Below are 18,889 nucleotides of genomic sequence, written 5' to 3' on the forward strand. Positions count from 1 at the left end.
CAACAACGTATCGCTCTTCTCTTTGGCACAGACCAGCTTGCTAAGATTATAGCCTCTGCTGATCCTTTCCTTCTCCCTATGCTTGAATACAACATCACTTGGGATGTTGCCATCTTCATTATCATCTAATGGAGGAAATTATGGTGTGGTATCTTAGCATAAAAGCTTCTTTTTAATGTCCCTTTCTCAATTATAAATATATTTATCACTCAGTTTAAAAGCAGTAAGAAGTGAAGAGGTGCGTGAAGTTTATTACACCCAACTTCATGTCACAGTGTGCTCAACTAATTGATGAGGGCCCTCATCTATAAGACCAAAAATTGAATGGACTCATTCTTCTTCTACTTCAATATACTCAGCCTGCTGTGGACATCCTCCTCATTAATCTCTTGCCTAAACCTTTTCAGTAAGGCATGAGACATCTGCCATTAATGTGATAGACTTAGAGGAAACTTTGCAGATCACTATAAGGATCTTCATCATAAATACCCTTGAAATCCTAAAACTTCACCTTGATAGGTTATGCAAATTTCAATTTGGTGGGCACTGGCTTATAATTTCTTGGCTATAGTTGTGTCCCATCAATTGGGTTACACCTACTAGGTCGATAGGACTTGCTCATGGATGACCCACTCTAACATGAGGACCAATAGTTGTGGTACTTTTGGGATATGGTAATTATGTTCCACCTTGAATAGGGCTTGGAACTTGGGTTATAGTAGCCTCATGACCAATTGGAGCTAGGTGTCTACTCAACCCGTATCAGCAATTGTCATTATGGACATCACAACAACACAAAGCAACTATAGACACACTTGATAGACGTGCAAATTAGCCGGCACGTCTATAGGCATTACTTGAATAGAGAAATTATGGGCACGTTTAATAGCGTGTCTAATAGCTCGTCTATTTTCATGTGTATTTACATGTCTATTAGTGCATCTACACTGAGAAAATATGGGTCCGTCTAACATTGCATCTGTCAGTGCATCTATTTGCATGTGTATTAGCACGTCTATTAGTGTGTCTACACTGAGAATTAGACACGTATTTAGACGTATATTTAGACGCTAAAGATAGAATATAGAAAGTGAGATTTTGGTGCACATCACTGCTTTCCAAACATTGCCCATGATTACCAAAGCCCATAATTTTAACAAAAACATCAATGCTTTTTTGCAAGCCCACATATACAAGAATTAAGTGAGCTGAGGAGAATGAGACAATATGTAAAATAGTTTTGCCAATATCAATGATGGGCTATGGTTCAATCTCATCCTCAATGAGATCAACCCTTGCCAAACTATCTACTTCAAAATCCAAACAAGTGTTTAGATCTACAAATACATTCAACCCACTACTACATGTGCTAACTCATGTGCTCATCAAAATCAGCATCACTAATGGTAGGCTCGTCCTCACGGGTAATGGCCTCAATATCTGTATCTCCTATCTCATGATCATTCTCCTCTCTCGTATCACGATCATCATCACCTCCATGGCCATGATCATTCTCCATATGCTCCATATTAGTAAATGTACTATACATCACTTTGGAACGTGGCATAATAGGTATGACGTGCCTATAAGAAAATAATACAACGTCTATGCTCAAGAGATAACAAGATCTCATATGCAAGAGAGAAAAACAGATAGTATGGAGAATCAAAAATTTGATTACTATAGAATTGACACAATAGATGGCGCTGCCTCCCAACCGTGCGCTCCTATGAAAGAAGCTTCGATGGCAAGCTCGAAACAGTAGAGGACAGAGGCTAGATGCTAAGGAATCAGGGTTGCTGTAGCCAATGATAAAATGGGCTTCACGGGCTCGCTCTTATATAGCCACCAATCGTAGTCGGTTAGACCCAATTGGGTGACCGACCCAGTCCACCCAAAACGGTCGACTTGGCATTAGTCCCAAAACAGGCCATCGACCACACGATAGAACTGGTGTGCAAAATAGAGCAACTGACCTACGGTCACCGTTCGGCCATCCGGGATAATCTGAGGCTCTAAACGGGCCCCACAACCTAAGAGTTTGCTGCCCTGAGAAATGCTCCATCTACCCTCAGTAGGGTGAGTCAAGGGATGCCTTCCCGCACTTGCATGTAGCCTAGTTGGCAGTGTACCAACTCTATCTGAAGCGGTCTAGCCCCCATCTGGTGTCCAAACCAGGACCTACCGGATAATCAAGCTACTCAAATGCCTTCTCCTCATATGGGGGGCTTACAAAGTAGAGTTAGCTAGTTCCCACATAGTTACACGAGAGTGGAGCATTGATATCTAACATGCCACCATCTATTATTATCCACCATTGGTTGATAGACAACCTAATTCAAACACAAATACAATCATGTTATTTTCCTTGCATTGAAGGTATCAAATATTTAAAAACGAGTATTTTTATATGTGTGCACAGTACCTGTTCACATTGTTGCGATAGTACTAGTGTGTCCATCCTACTTTGCCAAAACATTTTGGAGTCAATAGTTACAAAGCCACTTGCATGGCATTTGATTGTTGCATTAGGGCCTCTTTACACCACATCCTCAAACCACTTTACATCCAAAACATACATAAAGAAGCGTCGAAAGTCAAGCTTAATAATATCTTGGATTATGCCACGATAATCATCCATGCCTCCATTGGCTCCCTGAAAGCTAGGAATGACGCTGCAATCTTGTGTGTTTCTCTTATCATAAATATGTTGTGTTCAAAAATGCTTGCCCTCACACCATATAGCATTGAAAATAGTGCACTACACCAAGAAAAAATCAATTAAATAAGCAATCTAAATTATTGAAAGCTCCTAACTTATGCATAACATTCTATATACTGACCTTGCTCATGCATCCCATTCTTCCATTCTGATATGCATCCCCTCGTCTTTCTCTACTTTCTCCATTTCATCAAGTAGCCAATCCACATGAATATCCTTTGGAAGTGCTTTTAGATACTAAGGGTATGGCACACGAGATCCGTGGTGTGTATGAAAGAGGGCCCTTTCTTCTTGTCTTCTTGCCTTTGCATCCTCATATCTTGTCACCCATCTTTTCATCACATCACTATTAAGCACGCAATAGAGGTTGATATTATTAAGCAACTCCGTGTCTATTACTTTGTTGTGTCCTTTCCCTTGAGGCATAATAGAGGTCATCCTTAGGTCTTCATCATCTCTCCATAGTCATGGAAGAGAGCTATCCACATCAACAAGAAACTCAGAAATATATACAAGTGACTCTTGTACCAACCAACCCTCGGCCATGCTACCTTCAGTTCTTACATTTTGTCTCATGAAGCCCTTCAAGGTCTTCATGAAGCATTCGGGGAAGAACAACCATCGAGCATGTATAGTACTGCATATAGCAATCTCATCCACCAAATGCACTATAAGATGTAGTTGGCTTGTGAGAATAGAATGTGAAAATGTCTCCTCCACTAAACAAATCACCTCCAATAACATAAGTCGAGCATTCTCAAGCATGGTGGGATCTATTTTCTTTTAGCTCACATACCTAGAAATGAAAAAGTACACCATATTAGCAATATGAACACCTTGCATGGAGCATTGATATGCATCATATTTTGTATCATGTAAAGTACCTCACAAGCTCGCCCATCTTGTAAATACAATCTTTCACGTCCTTCCATGCACTACAAGAAATGCTAGTAGGTAGTATGAACTGAACCCACGAGGAGGTGGTTGATTAGTTGCTTATAATTATTCACTCACAAATTTGAAAGGAAAAAGATATTATGCACATAAAATACATACTTGGAGCATCTTGTGCCAATCATGAGATTTCAAGCCATATAATTTCTCTACACCTCTTTTCTTGCTCTTTGTAAAGGCTCCCTTCAAACACCTCATGCATGCAGTGGGAGTATGAATTGTAGTAATAGCGCGCTTCACCATCGCCATCCCTAGCTTTGATAACCTCCACGGTGCACGAGGTAAAAAAACATGCCCATTTGGTCTCTCTTGTGGCCAAGCTTCATGCATCCTCCATGTGGTACGTAGATCCTCCCTTATGCCTAGGGAATCTTGTGTCCCATTCAAATGCTCCCAAATGGTAGATGCCACATTCTTGAAGATATGCAGGGGATCAAGTAGGTGATTGATCTTGAGGTGGGACCAATATGGTAAACAATAAAAGATGGAGTATCGAAACAAAAGCTGGTGTTAGCGAGTAATCTTTATTTCTAGCCAATATAGCACACAATAGTTTCAAACCCTTACCGGCTCATGCCAAGTGGTGGAGGAGTCATGGAACCATCCCAAATTCTCATCCAATCTCCTAGAATGAGTGATTGTGGGAGGAAAAGCATTCTAGGATGACCATAAATGAGGAAAAGCATTCAAGTAATTGACCCACTAGCATAATTCACCATGTTTGCAAAATAGACTTTAAAGCTTACTTGAGTAATGCATTCAAACTTACATTGCTCCATCCATAGATTGTTTGCAAGTTTAGTAACTCAAGGGAAGCACATAGAATAGAGAATGTGCACCCCTCAAACAGTGGAGTCAATGCTGCGGTAAAAAGATCATCCTGCTCCATGCTATCATCCCTCCCTTTGGATTGATGGACATATAAATCGCGCACCGTATCATCAAACACCTCCTCCTCCATGGCTTCATGAGGTAATGGCGGAGGGCTACTATCACCATCACTCCATGCATCTGTAACAGTCCCTCCTGAAGATCCCACCTCATATCGCCAACGCTTCACCTCCTCACGATGAGCATAGGGCAACATATGCAAGTGTGGCACTGCATCCTATATCAAATTAAAACGGGATCATAACTCAAACATATGAACACCCATAGGTATCTCAATCAACCTTAACTCTTTTACACCTACCATGTTTACGGTATTAGCCGGAAAAGAAATCAGGACCAGAGGCTAGAGGCTTAGCATGGCGACGCTCGAGGGCAATAGAGGAAAGGAGAACGTGAGGGCGAAACGTTATCATGGGAGGGGAAAAGGAATTAGAAGGGGAGGGAATGAAGAGGGAGTCTATGACACAAGGGCAAAGGGAGAGGGGGAAGAGAAGCATGTACATGATGGGAGGAGGAATGTAAAGATGGAGACATCAAGGGAAGAGGACCATGCTTTATTTTGAAAGGAAGAGAAGGGAGAAATCAAAGTACTAGCTAGGTGGCTTTACAAGAATGATCGTCTCATCAAGGAATAGCCCCCTCCTTTTATAGCCAAGAGAGGGGCTCTCTCCCAATAAATGCATCCTCCCACATGTATGGTGTGTGTGGAAAAGTCTCCCATGTGGGCTAGGTGGTTACGCACTCTCAATTGTGTGCGACAACCCTTTGCCTCATTTTTCCACATAAATCAAGCCCCATATCTCAAGTCTATGATACTCGCTTGGTCTCTCCCAATTTTATAATATGTTCAAACCTCTAGGAGGACAAGTGGAGGGTTGGCACAAGGAATCTTGCCACCTCATCCTACTTTCCCCATTATTTAACTTGCATCCTTGGACTATCTATACCTCCCCCACATGGGCCTATCCTATATGGAGGGAATAACCCAATATAATATCCATCTCCACGTATTTTATATTACTTCTCCCATGGACTTTGAGCCATATCTCACTAAATGCAGCCTAGGTGGAGGGGTGGCACATGGAGGAGCCATGCCACCTTACATTTTATAATATTACTACCATGGATTATGTACAACACACCTTATGGGTCGTCTTACGTGGAAGGGTGGCACATGGTCATGCCCTACCACCCCAACCCTAGGCCCTATGCACACCATATTTTGTTATACTATTGCCACACATACAAACACACACTCATATTTATGCCTTTTTCCTTAGACAAATTTATCCATAATAGTTCCCCTCCAAGGCAGGGAATGCAATGCATTTCCATGCCTGGGTCCATCACGCACAAAGAAGGGCTCGAGGTAACACTTGTTGATCACCTTCTTGCCATATGGTTCATGCAGCTCCTGAACTTGTACAGACCCATTGCTATGTTCCTTGATGACTTTGTATGGACTGGTGGTCCATAGTGGTAGAAACTTCTTATCCATTTGGTGGTCTAATCTGTTATCAAAGCATAGCACAACATCCCCCTCAGCAAAATGTCTTTCCCATCCCTTGTGAATCTTAGCATCCAAGCGGGCCTTTTGTCGATTCTTTTGGATCTCTGTTTGATGTAGGGCAAGGCGTCGGGTTTCATCTAGCTTCTCAAGTTGCACCAATCGGGCCTCTACATGTTCATCTTCTATCATCCTCTGTTCTTGTGCCAATGTCAAAGCTGGAATCTCTATCTCTAGTGGTAAAACGGCCTCAGTACCATATACCAACTCAAAAGGAGTGTGACCTGTAGATGTTTTATGAGTGATGTTGCAAGCCCATACGGCTTCTGTGACCTCTCATCCCACTAGCTCCTATTCCCTGCAGACATTTTTCCCATGTTTTTACAAAGGAGGCCATTGGTCTGCTCCGTTTGACCCATGGATGTTGGATAATAGATGCTAGAAGTGCGATGACCAATACCCATGCGATGTGAAGATAGTGGGAGAGAGGGAAGGAGTCTCACTTGCGGCTTTCTCACATGCACAATGGGGGAATACACACAAAGGTGGAGGCTGAAAACAGTTTTCCTCTTCTTAGTTGTGAAAGCCAAAAGAACTCTAGTACAAAGAAATAGAAGAACCCTATATGTGGGTCTCAAACCAAACTCAACTAATTAAGGTGGCATACTAACTGAGCCACGAACTAGTGTAGATAAGGATAGCTGTCATCCAGCTATTATTCATGGGCGGTGTACCAACCGCATCTCCAGCTAACAAGTCGGTGACATAAATGCACAACAGTCACCCTGGCATATTGCGAGTGGAGCTCGATATCTCAACACTCCCCCTCGAGCTCAATCCCAAATCCTGCACACCAAGCAAGTCTCTGAACTTGCGCAACTTCTCTGCACCCAATGCTTTCGTGAATATGTCAGCTACCTGATCCTCTGTGCTGACATAAACTAGATCAATAAGACCTAGTAAAACCTTCTCCCGCACATAGTGATAATGCACCTCAATGTGCTTTGTTCTAGCATGAAAGACTGGGTTCTTTGCCAAATGTATACTGCTCATGTTGTCACAATAAATGACAACCGGCCCATCTGTAGACTGATGCATATCATAAAGTAGCTTATGCAACCAAGCTACCTCACATGCAGCCATTGCTGCACCCCTGTACTCAGCCTCTGTGCTCGACAAGGCAACTGTAGGCTATTTCTTGTTGCTCCAAGTGACTGCAGCACTCCCAAAAGAGAACACATATCCACTGGTAGATCGTCTATCTGAAATGCTACCAGCCCAATCAGCATCAGTGTATCCATGCAACTGTATCTGAATCCCAGCCTCATAAAATAGTCCAGACTGCAATGTGGAATTCACATACCTGAGTATGCATCTAGCCGCATCCAAATGCAGTTTCCTTGGAGCCTGCATAAACTGACTTACCAACCCAATAGCATAGCTCAAATCTGGCCTAGTAATAGTCATGTAAATCAAACTTCCTACTATGCGTCTGTACATAGTAGGGTCCTCCACAAGCTCACCTGCATCTGCGCTCAGCTTCACATTCTGCTCCAAAGGAACTGAAATAGGCTTACAGCCTATCATCCCATATTTGGACAGCATGTCCAATCCATACTGCCTCTACAAGAGCTGTATCCCACTTGGTGATCTAATCACCTCAATGCCCAAGAAATAACGCAGCTCTCCCAAATCCTTCATCTCAAACTTCTGCCTCAGTAGCATTTTCACATGAAGGATATCTTCATCACTATCACCTGTGATGATCAAATCATCAACATAAATGACCAGCAGCATAATCCCTTTCTCTGTTTTTCTCACATAGAGTGAGAAATCTGCCTTGGAATCTGAAAGCCAATAGTGACAAGATATTATCCTATCTTGTCAGACCATGCTCTAGGTGCTTGCTTCAAGCCATACAAGGCTTTCTTCAACCTGCAAACAAACTCAGGATGAGTAGCATGAACATAACCTGCTGGCTGCTCCATAAAGACCTCTTCTTGCAAATCACCATGCAAGAAGGCATTCTTTACATCCATCTGATGTAAAGACCATCCCTTTGATGCAGCCATAGCAATGGCTGCTCTTACGGTTGCCATCCTTGCAACCGGGCTGAAAGTTTCTTCATAATCAATGCCATATGTCTGTGCATACCCCTTGACAACTAATCTTGCCTTGTATCTATTCACAGAACCATTTGCATTGTGCTTGATCTTATAAACCCACTTACAACCAATTGCATTCTTGCCTTTAGGCAAAGGCACCAATTCCCATGTAGCATTAGCATCCAAGGCATCCATTTCTTCATCCATGGCTTTCTCCCATTTTTCATTTCCCATGGCTTGCTCAAAAGAAGTGGGTTCTGGTTCCTGTATCACTTTGACCATATAGGCATAGTGAATGGCTGTAAATCCATCATATTTCAGCCTATCCACAGGATACCTAACCCTAGTAGACCTGCACAAAATAGGCTCACTTCCAGGTGCTCTCAAAACATCCCTGGTCTTTCTTACTCTAGGTGTAACAACAGAAGGAATACCCAACTCATCATCAATGCTCTGTTCTGAGCCACTGGATTCACCATCCACACAAGAGTGACCTGCATTCACATCATACATGGGCTGATCTACCTTCTCTTTTCCTTTTCGTGATACCTGCGTACCACTCTCTGCATTGCTTTGAGGGGATTCTCCTGATCTCAATCTGCCTATCCATGGCGAAGTATGTGAACCACTGGTAGAGGACACTCCAGGTCCACTGATATTTTGTGATTGCTACTGTGCATTCTGTGCAGCATTACCATTTTGTGCATCTACATCAATCATCACATTTACTAGTTTATACCAGCTACTCATCTCATCAAAAACAACATCTCTGCTCACTGTGAACTTACATGTAGAAGGGTTATAGCACCTATACCCTTTCTGCTGCTGCAGAGAATAACCAATAAAGACGCACTTCTCAGCTTTTGGATCCAACTTGGACCTCAACTCATTTGGCACATGGACATAGGCAATGCAACCAAAAATCTTCAAATGAGAAATATCTGGTTTCCTACCAGTATACATCTCCTCTGGCATCATGCCATGTATTGGTGCAGTGGGAGTCCTGTTCATTATATAGACTGCTGTAGCAACTGCTTCAGCCCAATAATAATCTAGTAGATCTTTTTCATTTAGCATAGCCCGAGATACCTCTCCAATATGCCTATTTTTTCTTTCTGCAATTCCATTTCGTTGTGGGGTATGGCTGCATGAATATTGCTGCTTTATACCATGCTCCTGCAAGAACCTTGCAAACTCATTTGAGAGGTACTCTCCCCCTCCATCTGACCTTAGGCATTTTATTTGTAGGCCTGTTTCTTTTTCAACCATAGCTTTGAAAGCTTTGAAGTGCCCAAACACTTCACTTTTCTTTTTCATAAAATACACCCACAGTTTTCTGCTGAAGTCATCAATAAATGTGACAAAATAGTGACAGCCTCCAATAGATGTAGCTTTTGTAGTCCACACATCAGAGTTGATTAATTGCAATGGCTTTTTACTCTCTTGAACATGCCTAGGAAAAGGTTTCCTTGCCTGTTTCCCAAATTGACAGGCTTCACAAACCTTGTGCATTTCTGCAACCTTGAATTTAGGCAATCCTACAACAATATTTTGGGCTTGCATTGATTTAAGTCGCTGTATATTAACATGACCAATGCATTTGTGCCAGATATCAATATCTGCAACTACACCGGTCCCATGTGCAAACATTGCTGCACTCAATTCAGGCATGTCCGCATCCAACATAAACATCCTGCCCTTCTTCTTTCCTTTTGCTATCAAGCGACCGTTATTTTTCATATCCTCAACAAAGCATCCATGAGGATTAAATCTAACCTGCAAGCCTGCTCAACCATCTGACCAACAGAAACCAGGTTCTTGGTGATGTTCGGGACATGAAATACATCAGACAAGTATTTCTTTTTCCCATCCTGCATAGACAAAGGAATTTTGCCAATCTGCACAATAGGATGTGCAGTATTGTCACCAGTCTCCACAAATCCTAGTTTTTCCATTTTTCTTGCATCCTGCATCCATTCAGCGTGACCTGTCATGTGGTTTGATGCACCCGAGTCAACATACCACACATCATTTTGTTCTTCTACACTTGTCACAGAATTGGTCATATGCTGCACCATAAATAGATGCTCATTTCTATCATGACCCTGCCTGCTAGAAGATGCATAATTGCCTTGCTGCAATTTTCCATTCATAATGTCATTCTGCTTTTTGTAGCAGTCCTTAGCCATATGACCCATTTTGCCACAATAGTAGCATTCAATATTGCTGTTTGCATTTTGGCTTCTCTGCCATCCACCACGACCTCTTTGGCTCCCCCTGCCTCTAGAGTTACCACGTCCTCCTGCATAGGACTGGTTTTCTTGCGTTTGCTGCATATTCTGAGTTCTACCACGGCCTGCAGATCGGCCTCCTCTACCTCTGCCTCTACCTCTGCCAGCATTTGAGTAGAAGACAGTTTCTTTTGAAGTTCCTGCTGAAGAAGATGCACCCCCATTTCTCTGCTCTTCAGAAATTAGAAGAGCAATCAACTCCTCAAAATCTGTAAATTTTTCACGGACGGCAATGGATGTCCGGAACTGTGCATAATCCTTTCCTAGACCATTCAAGGTCACAGAAACCAAATCGTCATCATCCACTGGCGACCCAATGGAAGCAAGTGCATCTGCAATTTTCTTCACTTTCATGTGGTAGTCATTTATGCTCAGATTTTCTCTCTGCACATTGTGCAACTCCTGTTTGAGTTGCATTTTTCTGGCTTGCGTATTTGTGCTATACATTTTTGCCAAAGTATCCCATGCCTCCTTTGGCATATTTGCATCCTGAATATGCACAATCATGGAGTCCGAAATACTGATAGACAACCAGTACATAACTTTCCTGGCTCTCTCATGCCATCCTTTGAATGCCTGCATTTCCTGTTGACTGGGAACATTAGGAAGAACAGGTTCTTCTTCATTTCCTGTAATGAATTCCCAATAGCCTTTTCCCATCAAGAAATTCGTCATTCTAAACTTCCATGCCTGGAAGTTGTTCTTGTCAAGCTTTTCAGTGAAAATCTGTGAAAGAGAATTAGATGCCATTACAGAACACTGCAAACTATTCTGTCACTGCAAAAAACCACAGCTTTTGCCTCACACGGGTAGATCTGTAAAACTGACGAAAGTGGTATTTCACCACACAGTCACTTCCTAGTGACGATTTTGCATCAATAGGCAATAGGCATGAATCTGCAAGTCCCAATATCTTTGCACACAGGCATACGATGCAATTTCTGCGGCAACTTTTCACCGACCCGCAGAACAGTGGTCGCACAGCAAAAACAGGGCCTTTTTCTGAGTGCCTGCGGAGAACTTCCATCTCCAAAACAGGCCCCGAAATGGCCTCGAATCAGCATATACTGTGCTCTCGCCACACCATGAAGGGCGTCTCAATCTGAAACAGTGCACTCTTGCACTTTTGGTTGTGCTACCTGCAGAGATTTGCTCCCAAACTCGAAATAGGAAAGCAACACTGGTCCTCTTACTAGGACACCACGAACTTGGCTTGCTTTCTTGAGCTCCTTACCACGAACAAGGCTCTGATACCATGTGAAGATAGTGGGAGAGAGGGAAGGAGTCTCACTTGCGGCTTTCTCACATGCACAATGGGGGAATACACACAAAGGTGGAGGCTGAAAACAGTTTTCCTCTTCTTAGTTGTGAAAGCCAAAAGAACTCTAGTACAAAGAAATAGAAGAACCCGATATGTGGGTCTCAAACCAAACTCAACTAACTAAGGTGGCATACTAACTGAGCCACGAACTAGTGTAAATAAGGACAGCTATCATCCAGCTATTATTCGTGGGTGGTGTACCAACCGCATCTCCAGCTAACAAGTTAGTGACATAAATGCACAACAGTCACCCTGGCATATTGCGAGTGGAGCTCGATATCTCAACATGCGATCCATGAGTAACTCCACTGCTTCATTTAAGAATGGACTCCCATGGTCAGAGACTATTTCCATGGGTGTCTCGAATCTTATGCAGGCACGTTCAAATATGAAGTTTGAAACTACCTTACCATTTGCAGTGGGGAGGGTGATAGCTTCAGCCCACTTAGTGACATACTGAGTGGCTACCAAAAGATACTTCTTTTTGCGGGCAGTCATGGTCAAGGGCCCGACAAAATCTATTCCCCACTTCTGAAACGGATGGATGGACATCACTGGGTGATGTTGCCTAGGATGCAAATTCTTCTTACCAAAGAATTGGCATGGTTCACAGGTTTTGCAATACAAAGTGACATCCTTGAACAAGGTCGGCCAATAGTATCTAGCATGTAAAATCTTCTTAGCTGTATACTCACTAGCATAGTGGCCTCCACAAAATCCATCATGATAATGCTTCAATACCTTAGGTACTTCATCTGCATCAATGGCCCATCTTAGTACCCCATCCATGCCTTGATGGTACAACACCCCATCAAAGAGGGTGTAGCGGCTACTATCTCTGCAGATCTTCTTTCTCTCATAGCTAGTACTTTCTGGAGGAAAGGAGAAAGTAGTCAGAAACCTGTAGATACCACCATACCAGGGATCCCCAACTTCTATGGCTGCTACAAGGGTTACATCAAGGCACTCCTCTAAATCAATCAAAGCATTCTTCAAGTTGGAACAACCCTCTTTTACAATTTTGAAAGAAAAATCATATTCTTGTAGAATTGCCAACCATTTGGCCAACCGGCCCATGGGATTTGGTGATTGAAGAACCTGCTTTGCAAGACCAGTGCTAGTGAGTATAATGAAGGACTTCCCAGCCACATAATGCTTAAATTTCTCAATGCAGAACACCAAAGACAAGGCATGCTTGTCAGCCTCTAAATAGCATCGCTCAGTGTCAAGCAATTGTCGAGAAGCAAATTGAACGAGATACATGAACCGATCCTCCCCTTGCTGAAGAAGAATACCTGCCAGAGTGTGCTCACCAAACCCAGGATTGATATAGAAAGTCTTTGACCAGTCTGGATTGCATAGAATGGGTTTTGAAGCCAGAGCATTCTTGATTTGTGCAAACCCATGATCACAATCCTCATCCCAAGAAAAATCAACCCCATCTTTTAATAGCATAGTCATGGGTCGTGTCAAAGTAGCATATTGATCAATGAAGCGGCGATCTGGGGGGGTCACTCATCATATGTAACCCTATCATGTGAGTTCAACAAAAGGATATTTTTTATTCCTAAAATTTACAGAAATAAATATACATAAGGGACTATTTAAAATAGTTTTGGAAAAAATTTACAGATTTGTATAGAAAAGGGATACATTTTATTAATGAAAAAATTTACAGATAAGGGATTTTAAATATAGGCCTTGAATGCACGTGATAGAGAGGGTTTATACATAGTGACCCCCCCGAGGTAGCGATAGTATCCTGCTAGATTAATGAATGAGCGTACCTGACGTTTGGTTGTTGGTAGGGAGAGCTTGAGGATGGCTTCTACCTTCTCAAGGTCAAGCTTGACACCCTCACATGAGACAATATGTCCTAGTAACCTCCCTTGAGTGGCTCCAATGGTGTATTTCTCAGGGTTGAGACTGCCATTCGCCTCATTGACCCTTTGGAAGGCCAACCTAACCTTCATGATGTGCTCCTTACGTGATGAGAATATACAAAAATCATCTAAAAAGACCTCCAAGAAATCCCCCAAATAAGGAGCAAACACCATCTGCATAAATCTTTGAAAGGTAGCAGGAGCATTGGTGAGGCCAAATGGCATTACTTTGAATGCAAATGTTCCCCAGGGTGTGGCAAATGTGGTTTTAAGCACATCTTCTTCGGCAATTCCGATTTGATAAAACCCAGAGTAACCATCACAGAAAGTATACATCTCATGACCACTTACCTTCTCAAGGATGAGGTTCTGAAAGGGAAGAGGATGATGGTCCCTCTTGGTGGCTGCATTGAGTTTCTTTTAGTCGATGCAGACCCACCACTTGTTGTTTTTCTTTGGGGTGACTACCACTGGTGAAACCCATTCAGTATTGTGAATTGGAATAATAAACCCAACTACTACAGCTTCTGCAACTTTGAGCGCAAAGCATCGGTCTGTAGGGGCCCTAATCTCCGATACTTCTGAGCCACAGGCTTTGTATCAGGATTTAGCTCTATCTTGTGTTCTATGGTAGTCACATGGCAAAGGTGGTGGTAGCTAGTTGCAAAAAGGTCAGGGAAATCTTTGAACATTTCTAGGAACTCGTCTTTCTCACTTGGAGTGAGGTCTAGGGAAAGCATAGATTCAAGCTGTTGAGGACTAGTTGTTACCTTTTCTGTAGGTGGCGGGGTCGGAGACACCCCCATCATGTAAACTTCCTCCTCTGAGGACTCCTCCCCCCAGTCTGATTCTTCCATTGATTCAGACACCGAGGATGAGAGAGTATCACTGTCTTGCTCCTCTTCTTCTTTTGGTTTCATGGCACCTGGTTGCACCGGGATCTTCTCCTTAGAAGCACCAAAAGACATGTGTCCTATCTTCTAATAGTTGACTGCATCACTCTTTCTCAACCATGGTCTCCCGAGTATGGCTGGGTAACTCCTACCTATATCTTCAATGTCCACTACATAGAAATTGATGGTGGTGGTCAACCCATTGACAGTGATGGGAAAATCCTCAATGACTCCTAGGGTGGCGAGCCGTCGACCATCTGCTACCTTGATTTGAGTGGAGGAATGCCTTGTACATTTCAAATTCAATTTCTTCATGATTCGGGGTACCATGATATTACATGCAGCTCCCTGATCAACACACACATTTTTGACACGGCAATTATCTAAGATGACATCGACTCTATGTGGGTGTCGATCAATTTCTTCAGAGATAGAAGATACCTCTCTTACCTTTCCATTTTTCTTGTTCCTCCTTGTTGAGAGCCCTTGTTGCAGCTCACATCTCACCTTAGGGCTTAATGCTATTAGTTGAGGGAGTGTGATGCTCAAAGAACAATGAGCAAGGTCCTGAATGACCAAACAGTGTTCTTGCCCCGAGCCGATGGGAAAATCCGAGGGTGACCACTTACTCCTGCGAGATCTTTTAGTCTTCTTGGTTGGTGGGTCTGCCATCTCAGCATCTGAGGGCTCTGAGAAGGACACCTCCCTGGGGCAGCCTGGTCGACAGTTTGGAGGGGGGTCCAAGGTGGTACGACTTCTTTTCCCAAGGTCAAGGATCTCTATGTCAGAATCCTCAGTGCCTGATTCACTTAGAAGATTCACCCTTGGAATACTGGGACATTCCGTGCGATAATGACCCTTTTGGCGGCACTTGTAGCATACAACATTAACACGGTCCCTTGGAGGGTGGTTCGCTTGATTTTTGATTCCCACCATCTCAAGCCGAAGATCATTCAAGGTCTTGGCTAGGTCATTGAATCCAGGTTTTGTTGCAGGGGGGGCCTCTTTAGCTGGAGGGGCCGAGGGAGTAGAAAGGAGGGGGGCTCATGGGTGAGGCTGGGGAAATCTTCGAGGTGGAGGGTGAGAATATACACCTTGTTGAGGGTAAGCATCTAAGGGAGGACCATACATTTGAGGTGGAGGCAGTGGATACATCCTTGATGAGGGGTGGGGGTATGCCCCTAAGTTAGACCCCCTAGGTTGTTGTTGTAGGAATTGAGGGGGTTGCGGAGGGACAATCACCTTCTTTGAAGCGGGGTCAGGACTAAACTTTATCAAACTTTTGAGCAATCTCATGTGCTAGCACCATAGTTTCTGAATTCTCCCATTTAAGCTTGAGGTGAAATTCATCACTTGCTCCTACTACAAGGTAGCCCAACGCATGCTAAGCCATTTTAGCTCGAAATCCAGCATTGTCATCCTATGTGGCAGTTAAATGGTCTAGGAGCATGGCCGCTCGATCCACATATCGATGAGCCATCTCACCTTCTGACTGCTTCAAGTTTGCCACCTACAGGTAGACATTCTCCGGCTCCTCTTCTTTGTCAAAATACTCAATCATCACTGCTGTCAACCTTGGCTAGCTTTGGCGAACATCTTTGGCCTGCTTCTCATACCACACTTGAGCCAAACCCTCTAGAAGCTCGAAATCCAGCATTGTCATCCTATGTGGCAGTTAAATGGTCTAGGAGCATGGCCGCTCGATCCACATATCGATGAGCCATCTCACCTTCTGACTGCTTCAAGTTTGCCACCTACAGGTATACATTCTCCGGCTCCTCTTCTTTGTCAAAATACTCAATCATCACTGCTGTCAACCTTGGCTAGCTTTGGCGAACATCTTTGGCCTGCTTCTCATACCACACTTGAGCCAAACCCTCTAGAAATGTGGGAAGAACCAACAACCATCTATCTTTAGTAAGAAAGTTGAGGGAAACACAACGGCGCTTGAAGGCCACAAGATACTCATTTGGATTTTCTTCCACCCGTCCACAAAACACAGGAATGTCAGCCATGCTTGGAAGATGGAAAAGAGAGAGGCAAGACGAGGCTCATCTATGGACAAACAATAGAAAGAGGAAGCTTGAACTGAAAATCGGGTGAAGATACATCCACAAAGCACACATAGGTAGGGTAGGGTGTGACTAGTGTATTGTGAAATACTACACGGGAAGAATATCAGCATAGAATAGTACATAGACAATCTTAAAAGGACCAACCATCATGATATCACATCCATTTTTACAAGCAAGGGTTAGAGACACAGTGCTGCATGAGGTTGTTCATCAAGGCAAACAAGAATGCCATGAGAAATGTCAATAGTTGGAGAGCTTGCACATCACCTTTAGCTTCTTCTAGTTCTTGTAGTCGCCATGCTATTTCTTCAAGGGGTGTGCAGTCTGGCATCCTTCTTTTGAGCAATGTCCTTGAGGACCTTTCTGATGATCTTCTGAAGTCTGTAAACTCGTATCAAGTATGCCCAACACTTAGTTTCATGATGACCACAACCTTTGCATTCCTTACAAATGATCACCCTCCTTCATGGCTTGCAGCTTTGTTGGGGTGGTGCTTCCACTCGCGTCATGCGTGATTGAAGTACAAGCTTCACGTGCCAAGAAATCAGCAACTAGATTTCGAGTTCGAGGGATATGCTGAATTTTTACCTCTTCAAATTGGTTGCAAATTTCTAATGCTTGTTGATGTCATGGAACTAAGCCTTTGCTCTGCACCTTCCACCTTCCACTAACTTGTTCACACACTAGTTGAGAATCTCCTTGCACTTCAAGTTGCTTGACGTGATGCTCTTGTGCCTTTTGTAGCCCAAAAATGAGTGCTAAGTACTCAACTTGGTTGCATGTACTTGCAGGTGCAAACTTGCTATAACAATACTCCTCACCACCCAATGAAGTGAGCTTCACACCCACACCAATAGCCTTGGTCGAAGATTTGTAAGCTCTGTCAAATTGAAGGATCCAAGATGTCATCACACCAAGAATAAAATTCTAACATCCCAAGTTTCTCGGTAGTCCAAGATAGGTAGAAGGAGAGGGTGGGAAGAATTCAACACTTGAGCCAAACGCTCAGCACCAAATAAACTTGCAATCCTTTGTTTATAGTTTATCTTTAGACCAAAAAGAATTACAACTTGAAGCTCGAAATGAGGCACGAAAGATTGATTAGGTACAAATGGATTCCTTGGTTGAAACATTACCAACCATAGCCGAGGCCTAGAAACCTTTGTAGTGAGATTGAGAATAAACCATTCAAGACGAGCTTATCCACAGGAATTAACAAGTAGATGTGCCAAATCTCCCACCAAGATTGGGGAGCATCCCACCCTTCAATGAAGGACACCCTTTTAATTATCTCCAAAGCAGCAAGTAGCTCGATCACCGCACAATGAGTAGAATTAAAATCAAAGTTCTCCCAGTGTATCAATAGTTCTTCACCTTGAACCATCCATGGTGTATCATCCCACCCGTCATCTCCTTGAACAATGCACTGGACAATCAGCCGTTGAAGGTCAACATGAAGATCAAGAAAAAGATCTTGCCAATTGGTAGCCGTAATGAGCGGAGGACTAGGCACCAAATCCTTAAACTCGTCGAGAAGTGACATAAATATCCACCCTCCTTGTGTGGCGTGCGTTCGTGAAGTGGACTTGGAAAAGTTTCGAATCAGCAATCTAGTAGGAGATGTGAATAGAGCACATGAATGAAGTACTTTTGCTTTTTACAGCAAGAGTAAACTCCCCACGGTTAGAGAGTTACAGTTCCCGAGATTTCAATATATAAACAAAAATCATTACATTTTCATCACTTCCAACTTGTTAGCCCAATGATAAGTCTCCCTTTTGTGAAGGGGGAGGTCTTGGGTTTCCTACTCTTTAATAAAAAGAGAGGAGAGGAGAGGAGAAGGAGAAGAGAAAGAGAAAGAGAAGGAGAAGAAGACAAGAGAGAGGGGGGGTGCGGGATCTACTGTTACACTTTTGCAAAAACTCAAAAAAACTGTCTGCGACCAGAAGACGTAGCAGCCTAAAAAACTGTATTGCGGGTGAACACAATAGATGCATGAATCGAATGCATGTGTAGGAGAAGAAGAAGAACAATACAAGAGAGAGGGGGGGTGCAGGATCTGCTATTACAGTTTTGCAGAAACTCAGGAAAACTGTCCATGACCAAAAGACGTAGCAGCCCAAGAAACTATTGCGTGGGTGAACATAGTAGACACACGAATCGAATGTGCACGTAGGAACTCAGAAGGAGCACAGATGGTACAGTTCTGCAGATGTAACCGATACAAGCAGAAGATTCGCCGACCAG

The sequence above is a fragment of the Dipteris shenzhenensis genome, chromosome 32 (assembly GCF_047967505.1).
Source record: "Dipteris shenzhenensis isolate YYH24624 ecotype China chromosome 32, Dip_SZ_1.0, whole genome shotgun sequence".
Taxonomy (NCBI): Eukaryota; Viridiplantae; Streptophyta; class Polypodiopsida; order Gleicheniales; family Dipteridaceae; genus Dipteris; species Dipteris shenzhenensis.